Consider the following 5,808-nt stretch of genomic DNA (forward strand, 5'->3'; position numbering starts at 1 on the left):
TTCAACATCTTAAATATCTTAGGGAATGCATAGATGTATTTTGTGTACATATTTTATATCTCCATTATCTTACATGATTCATACCATAACAATTGCAATACATGAAAAGCATAGAATTCATATTGAAGGATTTAACTTACATGGACTTGTCATTTAGACATCATAGAATCATACAACATGAATTTCTAGCATCCTAAGAATTTGATCAAACACCTTGCACTCATTCTTTAAGGCATAGGTGGGTTTCATACTTGCACCATATTAAAACACCTAAAGTTCATGGTTTTCAATTAACAAACATATATATTCCATGTAAACACCTTTATATATCACATTAAAACATAAATGACAAAAGTAAACATTTACATACTCATATCACCACAAAAATGTTAAAAAATAATATTCAAAACATGGTTCTTGAGCTCTATGAACGGACTGAATCCATAGAAGAACACTACGCATACCTTAGAAAGGAAACCTTGATGATTTGCTAGAGAGTTCTTGGATTGGGAAACTTAATTCTCGATTATCTTGGAAAAAGGATTGAATCCTACTTTTGAGAGATGAGTTTGATGGAAACCCTAATCTTGTCGTTGAGAGCGTAAGAGAGGGTTTTTGAGATGCTTAACTTAAGACAAATGGGAAAAATTACGCCTCTTTAGGTTTATAAGTCGTGGGAGGTGAAGGAAATGACCAAAATACCTTTATGAAATTAATTCCCAGTTGCTAAAAAATCATAGCTGATGACATTGGTGATAGGGTGTCAGACTTGTGATAAGTTGTCAAAAATGTCGTCAGTTTTGTGATAAGTTATCACAAATGTCATCACTTGGGAGCTGGTTTTGTCCTAAGGCTGACGACCTTCGTGATAGGGCATCACAAATGTGATGAGCCATTATGAATGTCATCATTTAAGAGCTGCTTTCTGTCTAAGGCTGACGAACTTTGTGATAGGGTGTCACAAATGTGATAAGCTATCACGAATGTCCTCACACTATTTCCAGCCTGACATGCTGGAGTAAACTAGGCATAACTCTTTTCTCTGATATCGTATTTAGGCAAAATTAGTACCGTTGGAAAGATAATTCAATTATATATCTGTTAATAGGTCATGAGCTCAAAAATTCCAAGTAAATGAGAGATATACTTGTTTAAATTTGACTATACCAATATCCTTATCAAGAATTTGATCGGTGAGGAATGTTTTTATTCGCCTATTGGCTTAGATTTATTTGAGGCCTTAATACACCTCAACATTGAAATTAAAACTACCAAATCCCTAATATTTAATACTCATGAGTTTAAAGCATGGTCTTAATATTGGTCTAAATTTTTAGGGTATTACAATATCTCCTCCTTGGAAACATTCTTCCTCAAATGATGACTGATTGAGAGGGCAGAAAAGATAAAATGATGCATACACTGATCATGCTTAACTAGCACAAAATTTTAGGACTGAAATGAATTCTAAAATAAATGTAGCAAAACTAAACATGCATATCCGATTCATGATTGATAAGCTGAACTCATGAATGCATGACTGATGTTTGGATGAACTAAAATTTCTCGCAATGAGAATCCATATCTGATGCGTGATCGCTTGACTGAACTGATACATGAATGCATGATAAGTTATGAAATGATACTTGATACCAATTTTATTCTAGAATTTTGAATATGTAACTGAATAAGCTTAAGGAAAATGGTTACCTCGAGCTAAGTCTAAATTAGTGGAGAAAAGATGAGGGTACTTGGTTCGCATGTCTTCTTCTACTTCCCAAGTAGCTCCCTCCATGGACTGATTCCGCCAAAGAACCTTGACTAGAAGGACTTCTTTGTTCCTCAGCCTACCAGTCTGATAGTATAGAATTTCAACTAAAATCTTTTCATAAGAGAGGCTATTCTGAATGTCAACGCTCTGAATAGGGACTACAACTGCTGGGTCACCTATGAATTTTTTGAGCAAAGAGACATGGAAGACTGGACGAACTGAGGCCAGATCTGAAGGCAATTCGAGCTCATAGGCTACCTTGCCAAAGCGACTGAGAATCCTAAAGGTACAGACATATCAGGGACTGGGCTTTCCCTTCTTGCGAATCTCTTTATTTCCTTAATGGGAGAGATCTTTAGATAGCTATAGTCATCGACCATGAATTTAAAATCCTTTCTAAGAACATCTGTATAAGACTTCTGTCGGCTCTGAGCAGCCCAGAGTCTATCTCTGATCAACTGAACTTTCTCAAAGGAATCGAATACTAAGTCAGGCCTAATGACTGTGGCTTCACTAAATTTGAAACAAACGATCAGAGGCCTACATCTCCTACTATAGAGAGCTTTGAATGGAGCTATCTGAATATTGGAAGGATAGCTGTTGTTGTATGCGAACTCAATCAAAGAAAAGTGGTCATCCCATCTTCCCTTGAATTCAATTACATACGCCCTTAGCATATCTTCTAGAGTCTGAATGGTCCTTTCTGCTTGACCATCTGTCTAAGGATGAAATGTTGTACTGATATGAACTTGGGTACCAAGACCCTTTTGGAAAACTTTCTAGAAGTGAGAGGTGAACTGGGTACCTCTGTATGAGATGATAGATAGTAGAACACCGTGTAATCTCACCAACTCCCTGTTATAGAGTTTGGCATAATCCTCAGCTGAGTAAGAGGTACGAATTGGAAGGAAATGAGCTGACTTGGTCATTCTGTCTACAATGACCTAAAATGAATCATGTTAATGACGTGTTCTAGGCAAACCCGTCACAAAGTCCCTGTTCACTTCTTCCTACTTCCAAGTAGGAATAGTGAACTCCTGCATGGAATCACTAGGTTTCAGATGCTCAATCTTAACCTGTTGACATGTAGAGAACTTAGCCACAAACTCTGGAACGTTCTTCTTTATCCCACTCCATTAATAGATCTCCCACATGTCTCGGTACATCTTTGTGGCCCCTATACGAATAGACTATCGCGCACTATGCGCTTCTGGAAAAATTTGCTGCCTCAAGTCATCTACACCGGGAACACACACACGACCCTGACAATAAAGAACACTATCTCTCCTTTGGGAGAAAACCTCTACTTTTTAACTCTGAACTGACAATTTTAGCTTGATAAGGCTAGGATCCCTGTTTTGCTTCTATTTTACCTTAGAAACTACAGATGACTCAGAACTACTCTAAACACATACACCACCCTCTGAAGAGTGGACTAAACGAACGCCTAGTCTGGCAAGATAATAAATCTCCTGAGCTAATTTCTTCTTACTATCCTCAACATGGGAAACACTAACCATGGACAATCTACTGAGTGCGTCGGTTACTACATTGGCCTTGCCAGAATGATAAAGGACATTTATGTCATAATCCTTCAAGTGCTCTAAATACTTTCTCTGATGAAGATTAAGATCATTCTGGGAAAAGACATACTGAAGTATCTTATGATCTATGACGACATCTACATGAACACCATATAGATAATGCCTCCAAATCTTTAAAGCAAAGACAACTGCTGCTAACTCAAGGTCGTGAGTAGGATAATTCTTCTCATGGGGCTTTAACTATCTGGAGGCGTAGGATATGAATCTACCATGCTGTATGAGGACACAACCTAAACCTATTCTAGATGCATCGCAATGTACTACAAATCTATCAAAACTGTCGAGAAGTGCTAAAACTAGAGCTGAGGTGAGTCGAGTCTTCAACTACTGAAAACTCTTGTCGCAAGGTTCTGACCACTGAAACTTGACCTTCTTCAGAGTCAATCTGGTCATAGGAGATGCAATATAAGAAAATCCCTTGACAAACCATCTGTAATAGCCAGCCAAACCCAAGAAACTCTTGATATCTGATGGACAAACAGGGCGAGGCCAGTTTCTTACCGCTTTGGTTTTCTAAGGATCTACTCTAATTCCAACACCAAAAATAATATGGCCAAGGAATTCTACTGATCTTAGCCAAAATTCACACTTACTGAACTTGGCAAACAACTGGTGATCCCTGAGAGTCTGAGAACAATTATGAGATGGTTTGAATGATCACGCTCTGTATGATAATAGACAAGAATATCATCTATGAAAAAATGATGAATATGTCCAAGGACTTCTTAAACACCTATTTCATTTAGTCCAAGAAAGCTATAGGGTCATTGGTAAGACCAAATGACATGACTAGAAATTTGAAGTGACCATATCGAGTACGAAAAGCTGTCCTTGAGATGTCACATTCTCTAACTCTGAGCTGATGATAGAATGAGCTAAGGTCTATCTTGCAGAAATAACTGGCACCCTAAAGTTGGTCAAACAAGTCATCTATTCTAGGAAGCGAATACCTTTTATTGACCATGACTTTATTGAGATGACGATAATCAATACACTTTCTGAGAGAACAGTCTTTCTCGCACATTAATAAGACTGGCGCACCCCATGGGGATACACTGGGACTAACAAATCCATTATCTAAAACTTTCTTCAACTGATCTTTTAGTTCCTTGAGTTCTGCTGGTTCCATTCTGCATGTAGAAATAAAAATAGGCTGAGTATCTAGGAGAACGTCTATGCTGAAGTCTATTTCCCTTTCGAGAGGAATGCCTAGAAGGTCTTCGGGAAAGACATCTGAATATTCATTAACCACTGGGACTGATTAAAGACTAAGAGATTTAGAACTGGAATCCTTAACAAGCATGAGATGATACACACAGCCCTTAGAAATCATTTTCCTTGCCCGAAGGTAGGAAACAAGCTGACCCCTGAAAGACAAAGTGCTACCCTTCCACTCTAAGACAGGCTCATTCAGGAACTGAAAATGAACTATCCTATTTCTATAGTAGACTGTGGCATAGTAGGAGTAAAGCCAATCCATGCCGAGAATGACATCAAAATAAGTCATCTCTAAATTAACTAAATCTGCTGACATGGTTTTCTAAAATATCATAACCGGGCAGTTTCTGTATACCCGCTAAGCTATGATGGTTTTACCCGTTAGGGTAGAGACTAAAAAGGGTCTGCTAAAATTTTGGGACTGATTCTGAAATTGCCTTCTATGTATCGAGTGACAAAAGACAAAGATACACCTGGGTCTAGCAAAGAATAGACATGAACATGGAAAATCTATAACGTACCAGTAACGACATCAGGTGAATTTTCCTGATCCTGCCGGTTCTGAAGAGCATAGAGTCTATTTGGACGTTGCCTACTAGTAGCACTAGAAATAGCACCCTGCTGGTTCGGACGATCAAACTGAGTGGTGGAATAATTCTGCTGACCCTGAGGACCTGGCTGATAACACTCCCTAATCCTGTGGCCTGGCTTACGACGACCAAAATACATATCACTACTGGCTCTGCAAAGAATCTTGTGGTTCTTACCACAAGTATGACAAAAGAGATTTGTTCGAGCACTGCTAACACAGCCCTAAGATTTAGAGCCTGGTGCTTTGTCTCTATTGTCATCCCTGAACTTCAGCTCTGGGGCACTAGCGGAGGAAGAGGCTCGAACTGCTGACTTTGGATAAAACTACAAATGATTTTCTCCCTCTGATTTGGGCTGAGAAAAATTGAAACTACCTTATCTTGCTCTCTTGTTCTGCCTCTCCCTAGTCTTAACCTTCTGCTCCTCTATCTGTTGAGCGTGGGTCATGATCCTAGCTAAAGTCATATGACTGTTTAGCATCACAGACCTACACTCACTTACCAAGCTATCATTCTCCCCTAACACGAACTTGATAATCTTATCCCTATTGTTTGCAACCACATGAGGGGCATATCTGGCTAGCTGAGTAAATCTAAGAGACTACTCTCTAACCGTCATATTTCC

The sequence above is a fragment of the Capsicum annuum genome, chromosome 5 (assembly GCF_002878395.1).
Source record: "Capsicum annuum cultivar UCD-10X-F1 chromosome 5, UCD10Xv1.1, whole genome shotgun sequence".
Taxonomy (NCBI): Eukaryota; Viridiplantae; Streptophyta; class Magnoliopsida; order Solanales; family Solanaceae; genus Capsicum; species Capsicum annuum.